The sequence below is a fragment of the Pelmatolapia mariae genome, linkage group LG10_11, assembly GCF_036321145.2.
Source record: "Pelmatolapia mariae isolate MD_Pm_ZW linkage group LG10_11, Pm_UMD_F_2, whole genome shotgun sequence".
Taxonomy (NCBI): domain Eukaryota; kingdom Metazoa; phylum Chordata; class Actinopteri; order Cichliformes; family Cichlidae; genus Pelmatolapia; species Pelmatolapia mariae.
In genome coordinates this window covers 16,398,545-16,420,044 of record NC_086236.1, presented here as the reverse complement: position 1 = coordinate 16,420,044, position 21,500 = coordinate 16,398,545, and the positions used below count along the sequence as shown (strand labels likewise).

The following is a 21,500-nucleotide window of genomic DNA, read 5'->3' as shown; positions in this document are numbered from 1 at the left end:
CATAAGACTGGGGCAGCTACAGCAAACGCACGGTCGCCCCGAGACTTCAGCCGAGAACAAGGTTGCTCCAGAAGAAGTTGGGTAGCAGATCTAAGTGCTCTGACAGGAGTGTGTAACCTAAGAAGCTCATTGAGTTAGCTCGGCACCAAATTATTGATAATTTTGTACGTGAAGAGTAGTATTTTAAATTGAATACTGTACATAACTGGCAGCCAGTGCAAGCCAGCAAGTAATTACCATAGTGTTAAACTACAGATTATCTGTTTCAAATTATCAGTGTGACGTTGTCAGGTTTTTCCCTATAATTGTGAAGCTTTCAGACTCCCAATCACCACACCACTGCCTTTGTGTTTGTAACATCATCACTGGTTCCTTTTTCTCTTTTTGCCTCTCTTTTTGCCTCACCTCACCTTTTTCCTCGCCTTGCACTGTCACAATGTCTTTGCTTCAGTTTCACTGAAATGTGAGATTTATTGACAGCTGATGGTAATGTTAAGTTCCTGGAAAGGACATATGGCACACATGGACTGACATGTTGGTGGTTTGAATGATATCAGGTTTATCTTTATCTCGGGACGCCCTCTTTGCAATTTGTTGCTCCATTCCCTGTTCAGCTTGTGATCATTTTGTTTTAGCATGAGATAGCATACAACTATTACTCACTTTACTTAATTGTAGAGGGGAACATCCAAATGCTCTGTGACTTGTGTCAAAGTTATTTAATCAGTACATTAACTCCACATTAGTATATAAAATATGTGAACACTACTTTTCTGCATTTACAGTACAAAACAAAAAGTATAGCAAAAACAAAAATCCTTAACAGCCACATTAGCAAATGCAGATCTTGATTAATAAACATTTTTTTTAAAAAAAAAACAAAACAAATAAATAAGCAAACAAAAAATAAAAAGCAAAATATCTTCAGAAACAGACAATCAGATAAGACCATGCAACTTAAGATAAATATGTGTATTATTAAATATTGTGTATTGTTATGACTGTTTGTTTTTTCTTTACTAAAGAAAGGCATAGTTAAACCTGCTCCACTTTGTCTTTTTGATGCTTACACTTACACAGCCAACTCCTACTACATCATTTTAATATTGAAAATGATCTATACAAGAATGTGTGTGTTTCCTTCCACACCTGCAACAAAACATCAAAATAGTAAAGAGGTAAACCTTCTTTGGAAACAGACAAACAGCAATAAACAAATTAGATCAGTCAGTCTTCACATGTAAATGCTGGATTTGATTCTAATCTGTTTAAGCGTGAAACATTTAGCAGAGGAAATAAGCACTGAAAGTAGGCTGAACTATATAAAGAACAGCTTAGAGATAACCGCAGTCCAAACAGCAAATGCCACAAACGTTTGTGGCAAGGGTTTGATGCTCACTTTACTTTTTTTTATTTCAAGCTATGCCTAAAAGAGTAATGAAAAAGTAATAAAGCAAAGAAAAACATCTTACTTCAACTTTTATTTGATTTTTGATTTGAGGTTTTCTCATTAAAGGATGATTGTGTGTCTTTAATAGACTAATAATCAGACCTGTTTGGCCTTGTGGTGGTTCCTGTATTTTCCCCCACTTGTGAGGCTTTGCCTTGCAGATATTCTGTGTCAACACTGTTATTATTATTATTATTATTATTATTATTATTATTATTATTATTATTATTACTTTTTGGCTTTTCATTTCATTTGTACATAATGTGAATTCCTAAAAACATTTTTGGTGATTAAATCACTACAAACTAACATATGATTAAAAGTCCAAAGCTAATTTTAGCAGTTTAAGTGTTTAATCAAGCCCTTCCCGGTGTCATTATGAGGACGGTGAAAGTTTTGCTTTTTAAATTACCCACTACACCAAAGGTCTCAAACTGAAATGAGCCGTGGGCCACGGCTGGCACCGTCATCTCATTGGAGGGCCACTTTAGTGTTCAAGAAGTATAAAAACAAACAAACGCCCACAAATATTTCTGAAAAAGTAGTGTTTTTTTTTTTTAAATTTCAATTATTGTATAACAAGACAAAAGTGCAAATGTGAATGCAATTTCTTTTTCTCACTCTTAACTAACCGAAGCCTTTCATTGAACTACCAAATAAACACATTGGTGCTCTCATTCTGGTCAGACACGTGGCAGCACTTCTGCTATAATTTTGTTTGTATTAAACAAAATTAAAATGCAGATATAAGTGTACACATTAGTTTTTGACTGTAGTGAAAATTGTTTTCTTTAGAAATAAGTCTCTCACTACTGAACTAAAACTGCGAATCCCTCAACAGGTTTGTGCTCTCTGCTCATATTGCATTCATATTAATTTTTTTAAAGTAACTTCAAGTACCACACTGCATTATATTTCATCACGGCAATATATGGGCTGCAAGTAGGGGTGACGTGTGCCATAAGTGGCTCCCGGGCCACATGTTTGAGACCCCTGTACGACAATGTTTTGCATTATCAGACTATTTGTAAACAAAAAACATGAAATACATCTTTATGAGGGCACACACTACTGTTGGCTATTATATTATTGTAGTACAAAGTACCTTGAGGTACCTGCATAAATAAATACAACTGAACTGAATTGAATATTTTTCTCTCCCTTGACCCACTCTTTATGCAAAATATACACAACTCCTTAGTATCTTATAAATGAAGACATAAACAGAAACACAAATTGTAATCAGACTGATCTCACTTGCTTGTGAGTAAATTTAATGTACATTTTAATGGTATACGATCACACATTAAACAGACAAGCAAAAACCAAATATAAAGAGAAGTATTTAAAAACAGCAAGTAAGACAATAATCCAAATCACTATCAATATCGAACCACTTTAATAAATCATAGATTTAAATTGTGGCTGCACAGTCAGATTTTACAGAAAGTTTAAATTCACACACTTTGGATTTTACTACTCATCCAAATCACAGATTTAAGTTTCAAAGAGCTTTTACTCTTTCTAATTAACTGCCTTTTCTTTTTACAAGACCCTGATTTACACAGAGGGAGGTTTGGAGTACTTAACATCATAGCTAGTCTCCTTTTTGAGTGGATGGGAGCTGCAGAGGAGACTTCCACCCAGTAACAGCAGCCCTACAGACACCCACCCGATGTGGAGCGCAGCTCCCATTCTGTATTCTTCATTGTAGGATTCATGAGCTATGGTGATTGTGGTCCAGCAGACTGGTATGAGCACCAAGACACCTGCAATGATGAAGGCAATTCCAGAAACAAAGGCCTCTTTAGTCTTTTGCCTTTCATCCTGAACATTGGTGGTGCAGTTGCCCCCAACCACACCAAGCATGACCCCAAAAACACTGATGATGATGGCCATGATGGTGAGCGCTCTGGCAGCCTTCAGTTCTTGAGGTACATCCAGAGAAATATAAGCTTCACATTCTGGCCAGTAATAGTCCCGACTCTCACAGTACTTCCACAAACCCAGCTTAAGAGCTGTAATAGCTTATCTGTGAGAAAAGAGCGGAGTAGGAAGTGGTTTGTAGGTGGTTTTTATAATCAGAGATGTTATCTGTAGCTTCCTTACTGAGTAATCACATTTTTAAAGTTGGCTGATTATCTAGTGCTACCCTTAACCTGAAAATTGTTTCTAAATGAAACAGAGATGCATGTAAATTCACAAAGAGGCACAAAAATATAATTGTATATTTTATGATTTTAAATATTTTGATAAAGATCTGTATTTAGTTGAATGACACTAACTATGCAAAATGGACTGCCATTTATCTCCAACAGATAATAGTGAAAAAATAACTCTACTCTGGGGGTATTTTAGTTTCAGTGTCAACTTTTCATTTATTCAGAGTTGAGGTGATAAAACACAACCAGAATCAAAGGGTAAGTTGTTTCAGTGATGTTAAAGGAATCTCACTTCCTTTATTATCACAGAAATGTGCCCAGACAGAACACATGAGTTTCAGAGTGATCTCAGCTCTTGAATGTTGGTGTGTGGATGACTCCAGGCTCATCTACTTCATTGGATGCTCTCTTTGGAATTTTTGATTTATTACCTGTTAAGGCTGTCACTCTTTCTTTTTCAATGAGATAAGCTTAAGGGAATAGACAGAAACTTGTTCAGGACCTCAGGACCTAAAGTGGTTTGAATAATGCAGTATGTCCAAACTATTACATGGCACTTTTGAAATGATTTTTATTACAGAAGGAGCTAGAAAATGACCCCTAGAACCAAAGGTCTAAATATACTGTATGCAGACTGTATGCTATGATGTGTTCTGATTTTAGAAAGAGTATTCAAAATGCTATTTTTGAAGAGAGCAAAGGCATGTACGCATTTAGAGAACAAGTGGAACCACGGTACATTCCTGCACAGATAGGATCTACTCCCCTCAGCAGCCGTCTAGAGCAGCGGTCCCAAACCATGGACCGGTACCGGTCTGTGAGTCATTTGGTACTGGGCTGCAAGAGTTGAGGCTCGGGTGTGAAATTTATGGTTTCCAGAAGCTATAGCTTCTTAACTATGTTGCCTTTTGTCTAGCACGAAATTGATGCGATTTTCTCAGACCGCACCAAACAGGATCCCAAAACCTCCAAAGAGCATGGAGATGACAATGAGTACTCTGGCAGCCTGCAGTACTGCAGGCCTTGAGATAGGCCCACCAGAGAAACATAGACTTGAACTCCATCTGTCATGTACTCTGGACCACATAACTCATCCACAAACCCTTTCCAATCATCCAAGCAATTTGTTTTGAACAATGAAGGCCATGACAATGCATTAGGGGAGAGTACAGGTGATGATGCTCCCCAGAAAGCCGATGATGACTGTTAGAGTCATAGCTGGACTGGCCATCGAGCATACCGGGCATTTGCCCGGTGGGCCGATGGTGATTTTTCGTTTTTATGGGCCGATGGGTTTTTTTTTTTCTTTTTTTTCGTAACGGTATAAACACTGAAAGGTGATTGGCCAGATGCTGGGAGATATGTAAAAATAACTCAAGTGTTTGGTGGTGGCTATTGCGGAGCTTCCACAGATTCAGTAACATTAGGAAGTGGTGGAGGCCAGCAGATACAACACGCTGGCAGGTGGATGACGGAAAGGCAGGAGGAGCAGAGACCCGAGGCAGTGAACTAAACTTCAGGTAAGAAGTTATAACCTGCAGTCTATCTGGTTCAGATATAAACCAAGTTTAGGTGTAGTTTATTTTCGTTATGCTGACTTTTTACAGTCAGTTACAATAACTCGTACTGCGTACTAGCTAGCATGACGGAGTTTATATACTGCTGGGCGGGTGCTATGATGTTATTGATGTTGAACTTGTTTTATCTTATTTTATTTATAAGGTTAGTTATTATAATAACTAACCTTATAAATAACCGCCCCATAAAAACGGAATCGTCTTGTATTCAGACAAAATATTGCGCGTTTCGTATTGAGGTGAAAAGGAACACAGTTTGTCCCGTTCTTCAGTTTCCACCGATGTGCAATCTAAAGTAATTTCTTCATTTTTTTTTTTTACATATTTTCCCAACCTTGTCCAATCCTACTTTATAGCTGGAAATGCCACAATTACCTGTGGGTAAACTAATAATAATAGTATTGATATAATTGAATATATTATATGTTATGAATATGCTATAATTTGAAGGGTTAAATATGAATTAAACATTTCACAACAAATGTATTTAGATACATTTTTTGTCTTTAGATAAAAACGAACATGTTCTTTATCTAAATACATTGTGTGAGATACTGAATGATATTTGCATTCAGTATTTCATACACTGAGGTTTTAATTTGGCATGCAAAGGCAAACTACTACATCTTTTTAATGTGAAATAAAAAATCTACACAAAAATGTTTGTGTTTACTTCCAGAGCTAGAATACAACATTAGCATTAACCCTTGTATGGTGTTCGGGTCTGTGAGACCCGTTTTCAGTTTTTTTCAAAAGAAAAATTCAACAATGAATTATTTTTTCAACCTGAAATTCATTGGCTTTGGCTTATTTTCTGTGAAGAACATAAATCCGAACAAATTTTCAATGAGCTCATACTGTACCTCCCCCCACGCATTTACATTACATACAAGGTGTTCGGGTCCACTGGACCCAGGTCTAATAAAAGTGTTGAAAGTGTAGGTCCTGTGTTCCCATACTCTGTCTTCCTCCTTTCTGGTGCTGCTGATAGTGTTTTCTTCCCCTCCTGCTCCCGCACAAAGTTGCAACATTGTTGAAAATTCAACTATCAACACCTTCTTACACCTCTTACATTCCCGCACATTTTACCCTCTTTCTTGAGGGATCCAAATTTTATTTTCTCATACCCTGTCCCACCTGCAAATTAGGGGCATAATACTATAATTAAGACTTTGCCAGTGTGGTTCTTTATCACAACTGATCAAGATGGCAAAAGATTATCTGCTGCGAGGGCCTTCCAATTGATTTTGGAAGAGAGAAGAGCTTCGGATGATGATGTTGACAAAGAGGTTTCAGAATATTTCACATTTCTGAAAATTCAGAGTCTGACAGTGACTTTGAAGAAGAGGATGAGGTTGAGCACCATTTAGTAACAAAACGAAGACGAGTACCCCATCAGCAGCCAGCTCCAGGACCAGAACAAGCCCACCAGACAGCAAGTGAAGAAATATGGATGTCAATAAATGGTGAAATTGAATGGTCTTCTTGCCCAAGAAATGAGCCACCCTGCAGAGTTGCTACTGTGATAAGCCAGGGCCAACACGGCTGACAGTTACTCATGTGCAGGACATCAAGTCTTCACTTGAGCTTTTCATCCCAGATTCCATCCAGAAAATTATTCTGGATTGCAGTAATCTAGAAGGAAGGTGTGTCACCATTTATGAGCAGCTGATCCCATTTAGTTGTGAAACATATTGCTTCATGTGTAAATGTGTTGTGTCTTTCCACTCACTCCACTTGATTATAACTGATTTTTTTTTTATAACATTTTATTAAAAAAAAACGAGAAGCACATTAATTCATAAATGTGATCTAACAAAGGTAAAGGGAAAAAATTAACCATGTTTGCTGTTCATATGGCTTGTAATTGGGATGAAGTAAACATCTGTTGAGTAATTTAACATAAAATTGTTTGATAGTGTTAATTTGGAAAGCCAAAACTCTAGCGGGTCCACCAGACCCATGAACACTGGCTGAGTAACAAAAATACGAACACCACACAAGGGTTAAACAAATGTTATCAGTCAGTCATGACATGTGAATGCTGGGTTTGATACTAACATGTTATTTCAGTGTAAAACATTTAGCACAGGAAATGTGTGCAGCAAATAGGTTGAACTATTTATAGGACGACTTGGAGATAACAGCTCAGTCTTCTGTGGCAGCGTTTTGTTATTTAATGTCAGTTTAGTTTAGCTTTTCCTAGGAGCGCTTTCAAAGTAATAAAGCAAATCAAAACTGTCTCTTCTTTCATTTGATTTTTAATTTCTGGCTTGATGTATTATGAGATAACTGTATTTGCTTTAATGTTGAACTAGAATACATATAAAATGCATTTTAATCTGTGCCAAAAATTCGTTTGATTAAATTTTGAATTTTGTATTCTCAGAAGATGAGCAATTGGACTCCTGACCTAAATTTTACCCTAAATAAAATTTTTTTAACTGTCATACTATTGACTTGAGCCTTTATTTTTTCACTTCTTTATTTCCATGGATTTGAATTTGTGAGCATGATCACAATAAATTAACTAACATATGTGATCAATAGCCTAAAGAAAATGTTAGCAGGTAATGGTTAATCCAGACATTTCTTCAACTGTTAGTAAATATTTTGAGCTCAAAACTTCTTACTACAGTGAAAATTAATCATTCAAGTATTTTGCAGTTTTTTGCAGTTTTACTTTGTTTTAATAAAATAATAAAATAACAATAATAGTAATACATTTCAAAATGAAGATGTTTATCCATGAAAAAAAATTAATTTAACATGTTGACGATGTTGCGCTGACACACTGTTGTTCCTAGGCTGATAAAACAGATTTAATTAAATGTAACACATTGTTTGGTGTTTATAACACATTTTTATACTGTAACTTAGAAATGCAAAGAATGAAGCTCAACAGTGTTGTCTTTGTTAACAATATTTTCCTCTTAGACTTTAACAAGAAAAAATCTTTAACTCTCATTAGTCTTTTTAATCCTGAAAGAACTACATAAACACAAACACCTTTCAATTTTCTTCATTAAACCTTCACAGAAAAAGATCCATCATGATCAGATTAAAAGAAACATGATATCACATGCTTGTAAATATCCAACTTCACTTACTATAAGATTTTACTGTCATGCAGTAAAAAGAAAGAAAAAGAAATCAAACCAAATACTGGAACACTATTCAAACTGTGGATACAAATCAGTGACATGATCATCAGTACTCAACAGTTCATTAATGAAAGAGTAATCACAGACCGTGCCTACACTTACAAAGGTTCAACTGTCAGTTTTTTTGTAAAATTGAAATGAAAATAGCTAATTTTACACAGAACTTAGAAAAACCTGTTTCTTTATAACTAGCAATATAAAAAGAGACTAAAAGAAATATTTGTTATACACACTTAAACTGCAAACATTTTTGCCTGTTTTTGTCACATTTCATGCTTTATTCTTTTATCATCCAAGGCAAATACAGAAAGTAAAGCTTTTCTAAAACATGATCCTGATAGACTATGTGATTTAAATGTAGGCCTTATTTAGTTTATAGAATTTATATATGTTTACACAGAGCTGGGTTTGGAGTACTCAACTTTAAAGTCACTCTCATTACTGCATGGACAGGAGCAGCAGAGGAGGCTTCCTCCCAGTAACAGCAGCCCTGCAGAGGCCCAGTCGATGTAGAGTGAGGCTCCCATGACTCGATAAATAATGTAATGGTGTCTCGCGATGAAGGCAGTTGTGATGGTGCTCCAGCAGATTGGAATGATCACCAGGACTCCTGATATGATGAAGATAATTCCAGAAGCTATAGCCACTTTGCTATTTTTCTTTTTATTTGACACCAAGGTGGTGCAGTTGCCCCCGACAACACCAACCATCACCCCAAAGATCCCGACAATGATGCGATGACGATGAGCACTCTGGCAGCCTGCAGGTCTTGAGGAAGGTCCAGCAGAGAATCATAAGAATTGCACGGTGTTTTTGTTCGTGGATAGTAACGATAATCAAAGTCACAGGACTTCCACAAACCCTCTGATTTACTCCACTCAGGGGATCTCCATGTGGGGAGAGCACAGCTGATAATGGTCCCCAGGACTCCGAAAATGGCCAAGACCAAACCTAGAAGCTGTCTCCCACCAGGTTTCATGATGAAGGTTTCTTGAGCTCTTCAAAGAGGAAAGATGGTGTGTTCTTGAGAGTTGCAGTAATTTAGAAAAGAGTTGAGCAGGAAGTGGTTTTTAGATGCTTTTATGATCAGAGGAGCTGACTGTAGCTTTCTAACTCACTAATCATGCTGTTAAAGGACATGAGAGATTGTTGCCTTTAAGCTGAAAATGTCATCTTAAAGAAAACCCAGACTCTCAGAGAGGCATAACATGTAAAAAGTATAATTAGAAAAAGGTTGCAAAGGAAATTGCATATATTTGTTAATTAAATCTAAAAAATGTAATAATTGTATTATACTATTTATTAAAAAAAAAGGTCTGTGGTAATCTTGGTTTAATTTAATTTAATTAAGCTCTTTAATGATTCAACATTTTGTGACTAAATTCAAACAAAATCAAACATTATTTCATCATAAATAGACGAATATAAACTCCTTCAGTATCACTGAAATGTGAGATATACTCATAGCAGATGCTAATGTAGAGCTCCTAGGAAGAAGACGTGACTTCAGAGTATCTTCATTACCAGTAGATACTTGTAGTTCAGTCACTGAAATATAGCTGTATCGATGATAACAGGCTCAGCTTCATCACCAGATGTTCTCGTTGCAATTTGTTGCTTTATTCATTGTTCAGCTTGTGATCATGTGTTTTAAATGAAGTGGCATGTGCTTTACTGAGTTTACTGAAATTTAGAGGGGAACATCCACATGGTTTGACACTTTTGTTCAGTGCATTTACTCATCTGTTGGCTCGTACTCAGATCAGATAATCTAAGGCTCCTCTGTGATCCATGTTCTTCTATGTGCTCATAATTGGATACATTTTCAAAAACTTCTTAAGGAACTAAAGTTAGTTAATGTGATATGTCCAAAATATTTCTGTTATTTAAAAAAATTATTATTGAAACTATGTCATGTATACTCAACCTATTCGAGATGTACGTGGTGAGATTAGTTGTCTCGCCCACACAGACCAACCAAAAGTAAAGGAGCTGCCAGCCATGATTTAATCATGTGTCTTCTATATCACACAGCACTTTGCTGTTACTGGGGTTTGTCGCTAGTAGAGACTGGAACTGCCAGCCACAAAGCTTCAGCACCAGTGACAGAGGAGGCTGGACAGCGTTGTGTAAAACAGTCAAGAGTCCAAAGTTGTGAAGTTAAAATAAAACTGTCAAGTCAGCTGTAAACAGCCATGTTGGCTGTACTTATGTTATTATTTTCTTGAGTGTCCTGCTTTAACAGACAGGCTGCTTTAAATGAGCAGCCTAGCAACATGAAAACAAGCTCTGGATGAGCACTTCGGGTGACAGATTTCCTGGTGGCCAGCTGTGAGTTTAAATAAGTTTGTGGGCCTCTTAAAATCAGCTGACAAGCTGTGATTCTGTCAACCTGTCATTTGTTTTTCATGTTCAACCTTACAGCATTTATAACATGTGGATGCAGATGCAGCCTGTCCTTTTCTCTCATTATCTCTCTCTCTCAAGACATGCTTTTCTACACCTACATTTGTCTATTTTAAAAGTTTTTATTTATTTGTTAGTTGTGTATACAGTGTCTCTGACTGTCTACCTTCCTTCGCTCTCAGTTTGTGTTTAATTCTCTTGACAGTTCCAGTTAATTTATTGACTGATAGATTTATTTGTATATAGGGAAACTGATGATGGCTGAGGCCAAACCAAGAAATTGTCTTCCACTGCTTGAAAGAGGAGGGGTGATGTGGTCTGAGTGCTCCGGTTATTTAACAGTGAGCGACAGCTGAGCAGGAACTAGTTTTTATGTGGTTTTCACACTTGGAACTACTTGAGTGGCTTCCTTACTTACTGGCTCACATTGCGTGAGAAAGCACACATTAAATTGTACTGATGTTTCAATCTCCAAGCCACAAAATAAATAAAGATATATTACTTAGAACATGTGAACACCAATGTTGTTGACAGCCATAAGACGCATTTTTAAGCAATAAAATATGACTGTCATAGAAAATAGTTTTGACTTCTCTGGAATTATGGATAAAAGATGAGCCGAGTATGAGAATGCAGGTAAAATTAAGACCATTGTGCAGTAACATTTCTTTTGCATGTGAGTTGGAATGAGTTGACAGCACTCAGAATTTGCACATCATGTGGAACTGTCATTTACACTTTATGCTCTCGCTGCACTGTTTTTAGCTGGCACCTCAAAGTGCATATATTTACACGTGCAGCCTCCTCTTCTCACACTGCAAGGCCCACGTCTCTACATATAGGACATTTAGACGAGCTGCACAGTGCACTGGACGATCAAAGGAAAGGTGGAGGAGAGAGGGAGAAAATTAAATAAGAGATGGAGTTATATGGCGGCATGCCATTTAGGGAGCAGGTCAGAGAGCAATTGTTAATTACAGAAAATATATCATTTTAAATAAATAAAATTGTTATAACAGCCAGGAATCAGGAATGCAAAACTACACATTTCCAATAATTTTCCTAGCAATATTTCTAACAACAGTGGACCATAAAAACATATCTGCATTTGCCAAAGACACTGACAAACTGCACACAAACAATTTGTGTGCAGTTTGTCAGTGTGTTGCTTACTAAAGGTCCAGCTGCTGTATTTCACAGGCAGAGAAAAAAAAGAGAGAGCCACCATCACTCAGAGATGGAGAAAGATAAGAAAGAGGACAGGAGAGGAAGAAGAGAGGTTAGATTTAAAGCTTATGTGTAAGTCCTCATGTTTTTAAATGTTTTTTTTATATTGTGAAACATGCTGCAAAACAAACTGAGGCACACTAACAGCTATTTAACCCTTTCATTATGAAACCTCAATCTGGATTATTCATCTTTAGGCATGAAAAGATTGTAGACTGTACCTAATCAGTTTAAATATTTTATTAGTGTATCTGTACTTGTAGCTGGGAGTGTATGATGGATTCAGTACGGGGCAGGAAATCAAAACAAAATAAAAATAAATTAGTGGCATATATGTAACCATTTTACTGTGCAGAACAATGCTTATAACCTGTGGAAAGTGCATATGCTGTATAATAGAGAGAAATGATTAAACTCTACAAAGACATTTAAAAATTTTTAAAATGAATGTGGACAGTGGTGGTTGGCACTTTTGCCTCACAGCATCTGGCTCGGGCTTTTCTGTGTGAAGTTTGCGTGTTCTCTGTTTGTGTGGGTTATTTCTGGGTACTCTGGCTTTCTACCATAGTCCAAAGGTTTAATTGGTGATTCTATAAGTGTGAGTGCGAATGGTTGACCTGCGGGTGACGGGTGACCTGCAAAGGTTGTGCCTGTGTCTCTCATCCTATAACAGCTGGGATAGACTCCAGCCACCCTGAATTGGATAAGCGGAGGAGAGCGGATGGATTTGCTAGGCCGGGATACGTGTGGAAGTGAATGGATGCAATATTATAAACAAAATTTCAACTATAGGAGTAAAAAGGTACAATGGGCTTTATTTCACATCTAAACTTCTCAATTGAGTTTATCTGTACCTCATATTGGTGTTAGATAAGCAACTTTAGAGGTGTTTCTTTAATCTTCTCTTTTCCTGCATATTTCTTATAGTATGTGCAACTTTTAACTCAGTTTTTCTTTCTGCTCCTTGTTTTTTTTATTCTGCAACACATTTGTCTGTGAGACTGAGATCATTTAGTGCATTCAGTGATCGTGTGTGCGAGTTTCAAGCTATAAACCGATCGCCTGCTCAGTAGATTCCCGGGTCACACACTTGGCTAGGTGATATTGCCATCTCCATCAAAATGTAATAAAAACAGATGCTGTTGTATTGTTTTGCTCCCCAGAGCTCTGCTCTAATTTAACATTTTTTCTCCCTTATATAAACTTTAATTCATTTCATGAAAGTGTACAGTGATGTTTTTCTCCTATTTTTTTTACAGGATCAGGATCTCTGCAGTCTGATCTCACTCACCAGATTTCAGAAAACTCTGGCATCTACCTGGAGGACCAAGGACACACCGAGCTGAAGTTATAGCGATCATCAGTTTAACAGCTGAAACAGCTTAAAGAAGCATTTAAAAACTTATATAGCACTGTTATGCTATATAGGTGAAATGTTTTATTTGCAGATATGAAACTAATGGTTGTGATTGATTCTGTAACACAAATGTATACAAATGCCTTTACAAAGTGGATAAACATACTGCAGAAACGTATAGGTCATACCTAAAAGGGCATTTAAACTACCATTATAACTGGCAGGGACCACATCCTCAGTTGGACTGAGAATATTTCTTCAAAGACATGTAGGATGTAACAGAAATAGATCAACGCCCAAGACTGTGGTTTGGGGAAAACATCAGTATGGCAGCAGCTCCCGAGTTAGACAGATCCTTTATTTATTTAATTATTTAATTATTATTATTATTATTATTATTTTATTTTTTCATTTTTTTAAGCTTTAAAACTTTAGCCCTGAAATATTTTTCTTTGTGCTTGATAAGAACTTCTAACTCATTTCAGATGATGGCTTGAGACTACTGGAAACTGTGACAGTCTGCTTAAAGACTGTTCAGTGTATGGCTTAACTATAAACCTGGTTCTATGAAGGCAGGGCTCTAGAGTGCGACCAATTTGGTCGCAAATGCGACCAAATTTTTCAGTGGTGCGACTAAAAAAAATATTTGGTCGCACCTGTGCGACCAAATATTTTCAGGTAACAAAAAAAAAATCTCTGCAACTCTCCGTGTGGTCAACAACAGACACACATTATGCCCCTATCGTGGACTAAACCAATCAGAGATAGTCAGGGGCGGGACCTCTCTGATTGGCCGTGGTCCACTTGAAAGTGCAGGTGGAAGACAGAGGTGAGTAGCTTGAATAAAGCGATATCAATTCATTAACGGATTCCACACAAAGACGTAAACACAGCGCGGACCCGACGCATCAGAATCAGCTTTGTCTTTCTCGGCTTTCTCACCCCACGGCCCGAACACGGACACGCTGTCGGAGCTTAGCGATTCTGATGCGTCGGGTCCGCGCTGTGTTTACGTCTTTTTGCGCTGATTCTGAGCTGCAGGTTTTGTCTCTCTCCAACCAAAATTCACCGAGCCAGCAGCAAAAGAAGCAGCAAACTACGCTTCATATTTGATCAATGTCGTCATGAATTCCCTCTGAGTTTTGCTGTTTTGCTTCCACCACGATAAAAATCACACTTCATACACAGCTCCCTCTCTCTCTGTACCTCAAGAACAGTTTCCCGTCTCAAATCTGTTTTCTGCATTATTCATTCGCTTATTACCCACCAGTCTACCGTTGTTTACAGCGCTGTCGGCTGCTGTCTTTTTCTTTTCTTTTTTCACTTAAATGACCTCGGACAAGAAAGCCTAATTTCTGCTGTTCAATACTGAAGAAATTTAAACTTCTTAAAATTATGCAAAATTGCAGAATATTTTTAAGGTCATCTGCTATAAAAAGCCAGACCAGGAAAATCTCCTTCATGTTTTTCTGTTTTATTCTCAGTTACTTTCACACAAAGACATCTGCTGTGATGTTCACAATTCTGATGAAGTCTCACATGTATCAGTACTGATAAATGATCAGAATTATAATATTTCTGACTGTCTGAGGCTAAATTGAATCGAATCGGGACTTTGAGAACCGGAATCGAATGGATTATAGAAATCAGTGATGATACCCAGCCCTAGTGAGCAGCCTAGGCCTGACAGAAGTGGATGTAGCTGTGGGTAATAAGAAAAGATGAAAAGAACTATTGATAACTTTTGTGCGCCTAACTTTTGTGCCGGTACGCCTAAATTTTTAAAGTTAGGCGTACCGGTGCGCCCATGTCAAAAAGTTAGTCTAGAGCCCTGGAAGGACAAATCATTATTATATTGGCTTGCTGGGGAAGGAACCACAAGTGTTTTGGATGAGTCCAGTGGAAGCATTGAGTGGCTGATGATTAATGGGGAACAGCACTCTAGGAAAAACTGTATCTTGGAAGCTTCATGATCTCTGTAGTTGTCTCAGAATATGACATGCATTGCTTTTAAAGACTAAGTGCTTGTATTGGTTTTTAACAGGGTGCTGCACTGATTATGTCAGCACGCGCATTCACTGATTTCACAACCCAGGCTACCTTTGAAATAAAGGTAAGATTGACATTGAGGTCTTGAACACAGACTGACACTTGGCACTCTGACTCATAGGTGTTTGCTTCTCCAGAAATGTGACCTCTTCAAGCTGGATGAGGGCCCTGCCACTCAGGTGGTTCTGACTCGTGATGAGGGTCTGCAGTACTACCGCACAATGCAGCTCATGAGACGTATGGAGCTGAAGGCAGATCAGCTGTACAAACAGAAGATGATTAGAGGGTTCTGTCACTTGTATGATGGCCAGGTTGGTTTTGTCCTGATCTACAATGAAACTCAGGGCTGGTGGTGTAATTTTTTGGAATATCTGCCATAGATGTTGAACTGGCTTTGAACTGCTGTCTGGTGTGAAATCTGTACTTTAACACAGTATTTGAGGGGTGGAAGTCTCTAAGCATTGCCCTGTGAAATATTTATTGGCTACTCTTTGCAATAAATCTCCCTTTAGATCCAGACATGTGAAGCTGTTTTCTCATTATAGGAAGCCTGTGCTGTTGGTCTTGAAGCCTCAATTAACTTGTCAGACCACTTGATCACAGCATATCGTGCACATGGCTACACTTACACCCGGGGAGGGACTGTCAAGGAGATCACGGCTGAGCTCACTGGTGAGTTGTTGGTGAAGACCCTAAAGATCAGTAAACGATGGACTCATTTTGACTTAAGTTTAATCTGCTTCAAGTTGAGCAGATGTGTTTACAAAGTACTTCAAATCCTGAGGCCCTTTCAGAGTGGATTCATTTCAGGCTTGTCTCAAAACACTTGTAGATGCTTGGCTTACACCAAATGTGGGTGAACGAGAAATGTGCAACCTAACATTGCAAAGTTTGTGCAGCTGTAACTCTAGCTCCTTTCACGTTTATGGTTGGCAACTTTAGCGATTTAACATGCCTCTGTCACTACTGGCTGACTTTAGACTTTTAAACCCTACAACATTCAACTTTAGGCTTCAATACCTAAATTAAAAAAAAAAAAAAACGGCTCATGTCTTAAGACCATAGTTGCAGCTCTGACAAAGCACACAATGGTCTATGAATGTCTAGTCTCAACACCTACAAAACTAAAAGGAGGAAAATGGCTTAAAATATAACAAGATAGGCAAATGTTACCAGAATGGATCCAATGTAGCCTTTAAGGGGCACTCAAGTATTACCCTACTTGATCCCTTTCTAAAGAAGTCTCCCCTTTTTGTACCATTAACACACCAGTGTTTCAGCTTTAGTCCCACTCCACTCAAACTATGACATAGATGCGGTTTTATGGACACCCTCCAGGTGGCAGCTTTCTTAGCAGCCACTTAATTTTTTCCTTTTGCCTGTTGGACTCCCAGGTGCTTGCAGCTGTTCTTAATGTCTACAGTGTCACCTTCTGGTAGTGAATTCTCCTCAGGCCTGATTAACCTTCATGATGATGAATGAGCCTTTATTTGTCACTTGCAGTTGCCTGCAGTGAAATTGGACCCCTTCCAACCATACATTACACAAAAGTCCCATTGGGGAGATGGATCAGAACAGGTAGCTTTGAAGCAAAACAATGAAATGTACAACACAATAGGGGAGTGGAGGAGGGGGGAAAAAACTGATGTCCTGGTAGAGGATCAGTATGAGAACGGAAGACAAACTCCTCAGCACAAAGCACATGAATCTTCGCACCTTAACACCATAGAAACACGTGACAAGCAACAGGGGTGGGTATGTGGTGAGAGTGAGGTGAGGTGTAGAGTGTCCTTTGACCGAGTTAAACAAAAGTCAACAGTCCTTCAGCCGATGCAGGTGGCCTTGAAGGATGTGAGCAGAGAGTCAAAACACAGTCCCGGAAGAAGAATTATTGTTCCAGCCAGCTGTCTCCGTGGGGTAGCCACGAATGATTGCCCTGTTAGTACATTACACCAAGAGCGTAGATTTGGTTCTGGCATTGGTGGGGACGGATGATTCAACCACCGAACCCTGCCCTGTTTCTTTTATTTTTTTTCCTTTTTGTTTTTGCTTCTTAATAAAAAAGAGGAGAAATATACTTGCCTACATATGCTATTCTACATGCTTTTAAACCATTTAAAATCACAATTCATAGTTTTATATGTTAATTATATAATGTTAAATTACTATTAAACAAATGACTGACTAAGAATTTTAGACTTTAGTTTACTTCAGCCATATTCCATATAAATCAGGTATCATACAAAAATAAAAATAGCTTCAAATACAGTCATGACAATAATAATAATATGACTTTAAGGACTTAACAACATTACTTCAGTTATAGTACACCAACATCTCTTATACATTAGCATTAAGGGAACACTGAATGACCTGGTGGTTTTTGTCCATAAAACTACTCATCTAAGATTACCACAAAGTAAAAGATCTCTCAGCAAAATCATGCAACAGTTTAGGCACTGTTGCCCCGATCAAATCAGTGAGCTGGGATTTTTTATTCTAAACATGAACTACTGTTACAGCAACAGACATGGACTACTGGTGCCCCACACAACAACTCAATGTCCAGTATGTGAAGGAGCCAAACGCATGCCTTCTCCTCTTGTTAACTGAGATAAACTGCTGGCATATTTGTTTTACATCTATACTGTCCAGTCTCTCCTGGTGAACATGGCATACAGCAGCATTGTTTAATCTCATTTGAGTCATTGTTAACCTTAGCCATGTGTTTAGTCTTCTGAGACACTGAAGCTTCTTTCAGCCTCAGTACATGCGTTTTATCCTCAGATTAAAATTATTATTCTGTGCTTGATGTGCCTCACCTTTGGCCCTGGCTCTTCCCCTCTGACTGCACTAGGACATATTGCCACCTGATAAAATAACACATTGATTCGTGCCATATAAAAAGTGAGACATGTCAATTCAGATTCTTTGTCAAATGTACACTAATGAATCAATTTACATCAGCAGCCTAACAACTGTCATGATAATAAATACTAGTTAATCTATAGCACCAAAACATCAGTCAGTCACCTGTGACCTCGCCTCTTCACCTCTGTCTGAGCTACAACATGGCAGAGCTGCCTCTGTCACCTGATAAATAACAGTGAGACATTCCAAATACATGCAGTCACACATGTGCTTCAAATACAGTCATGAACCAACAAGTCATCATCCAATTTCACCTGTGATCTTGTGTCACCATTACTCTCTGAGCTTTGTGTTGGTTCTTCTGTCACCTTACAAATAGGACATACATGACAATAAGAATAAAATGTGTAGCTGCTTCAGTGTTTCTGTCAATTTGTGCAGATCTTGACTCATCAGTAAGGTTTGTAGGGTGAGTGCATTTTTAAAACAATTTGTGCAAACTGCACTACAAGTTGAAATATTTGCAAAATCACGACTACCTCGTGATATTTTGTCTCAAAAATTAACCCTATGAATATGTCAGCACTATTAGGATGAAATTATTGTGTCACCAACATTTTAACGTTAAACATATAATTTTAACGGCCTCTGTAAACTTATATCCTGGCTTGCTCGAGGCTGCCGTTTTCTCTGACAGTTTCAATCAAAATTAGAAATGCTACTCTGAGACTGAGATAACTAATAGTGCTGCCTGTTGTGCAGTTAGTTTCCAAAACACGTTATTTATGGTTACATACAATTTTAGACTGATGTGGGCCAAAGCCTAGCATAGCCTGTAACGTTATTATGACGGACACATTTTATGAGTGAACCTGACTTTAAGTGACTTACAGGTTTCTTCGAAAAATACTTTCGTATATCGAGGTTCTTCCTTTTTGCTGCCATCCTCCTCTCCTCCTTGCAGGTCCAGCGCAGGCTTGCCGCTGCTAAAACTAAACAGAGCTCCCTGAAAGGCACAGCCAATCACATTGGCCATATTTGTCACATGAGGTAGAGAACGTAATTTAACTCTTTCTGCACCGCTGGGTGAATGAGACGTTGGCAAATCGGGTTTTTTTTTTTTTTCTTTCTATCGGGTTTGTTTTTCTTTACTCGAAGAGATCAAATTATTGGTGGGGACAATTCAGTAATCGCTGGATATTGGTGGGGACGTGTCCCTTCCGTCCATGCCAAATCGACGCCCTTGCATTACACACATCAGAATATCGTCTCTTAGTGCACTAAACTGCACAATTTTGCAAGATGGCAGATTGGGTTAGTCATATAGAAATAAACTGTGTCTGAGTTTAGAAAATATTGGAATGAACTTTTGTAGATTACCCGAAAAATATGCAAACCTATATGGTGATTGTGTTCACACAAAAGTACCTGTTAACTGGTTGAAAAATTAGTGACTCATAATCATTTTAATATGAAAGGACATTAAAATTAAATGTGCGAACTCCTCAAAGAAAGACCCCAGCATGATGGTGGAGTCGAACCCAGGGACTTTATCCTGTGAGGCAACAGTGCTAATCACCGTGCTGCCCAAACATGGCACCACTATTGAAGCAAAATACGGTGGCAATAAAAATAACACTTGGTTACAATGGTAAACATGTTTAAATTTACTTAGTGGTAAACAAAAATCATAGTGTCTTTTTTTGGACTTTGAAAAGTAAGGGAATGGTAGCCATTAGACCAAACCACTGTGATAATTTAGGGGAGTCCGTCCCAGCCCAGCCTCCCTTTTATCTTCATTCTTATTTCTATTGTTAATTTGTTTGATGGATTTTGGACAAAAGTCCCTTGCATGGATGCTGGGTTTGTTCCCTAAAGCGTATCCATGCTCGAAGTCTCACTCATAGTTAGAGTGGTATGAATCTCTATGCATTGCATGTGAATAATGTGTGCATGTAGAATGTGTTTGCGACAGCAGTGGGGTGTTAAGAACCACAATAACCTGTCTAAAAGCCAGTTTCATAATGCCAGCATATTTACTGAGGTGTATATGCTGGAATGTGTTGTATAGAAACAAACAACAACAAACGCAAATGCAGCACCAAATCAAATATTTTCTCAAACTCAATATAATCCCTCTCCTCCATGTTAAGTTTTTTTGTCTTCCTTCGTGTTTTTAAATATTGATTCTTTATTTGTATTGTGATCCACAGCTGAAATTGTACACTCATTCTGCAAACATTTCAACTATTTTAATCACATTTAACACTGTTATTCTTCTCATGTAACGGGCAAACAAAAGGTGAAACTTTCATGAAACCAGATATTTACACTGTTATATTTACCTTATTTAAACTTGGGCTGTGGAGTGAGCTTTAGAATACGTGACCTCACATGTAGTTTCACACTTTGGAGGACAGGAGCTGCACAGGAGTCCTGCAGATGTCCAGTCAATGTAGAGCGAGGTTCCAAGCTCCATCTTCAGGAAAGGTTTGTAAAAATTATTCATGATGGTGTTAGCGCTCCAGCAAACTGCTATAAGTACCAAGATGCCTGCAACGATGAAGACAACTCCAGAAGCTATAGACACTTTGCTCTTTTGCTTTTCGTCCTGCAGTAACTTGACAGACTTATTCCCAATGACACCAAGCAAGACTGCAAAGAACCCGATGATGATGGAGATCACGACAAGTGCTCTAGCAGTCTGCAGGTTTTAAGGTAATGCGAGTACAGAACTGTGAACTTTACACTTTATCTGACCTGTACTCTGAACCACGCAGTACATCCACAAGCCCTCAAAGATTAACTCAGCAGTGATGTTGTTGGAACCAATGAAGGCTGTGACTTTCCATGAGGGGAGAGCACAGGTGGTGATGGTTGCCAGAAAGCCGATGATAGCCAAGGTCAAACCCAGACGATGCCTACAGTCTGCTCTCATGGTGAAGTTCTGTAAATCTCTTCAAAGAGAAAAGTGTTTTCTTGAGAGCTGCTGTAATTTATATTTGACAAAACTGCTGCTCAGTAACTTAGAGGGGAAGTGGACAGTGCATTCTTCACTTACTAGTCATATTTTTTTGAAACTCTGTTGCAGAAGTTCCCATGAGTGTGCGGTATTTGAAGGTTGTTTTGCTTTCACTCTTCTGTCCACTTCATCCCAAACCAGCTTAATGTTGTTTGAGTCTGTAGACTGTACTGGCCACAAGCACAAGTTTACCATCTTGTTCTTTTTTCATAAGG

At 38.1% G+C, this 21,500-nt stretch overlaps 2 pseudogenes; both read right to left on the bottom strand.

Moving 5' to 3' along the window:
- Positions 1 to 8,745: 8,745 nt before the first annotated feature.
- LOC134635283 (claudin-4-like) lies at positions 8,746 to 9,332 on the bottom strand (annotated as a pseudogene).
- Positions 9,333 to 15,439: 6,107 nt separating this feature from the next.
- Positions 15,440 to 21,201, bottom strand: LOC134635282 (claudin-4-like; annotated as a pseudogene).
- Positions 21,202 to 21,500: the final 299 nt, after the last annotated feature.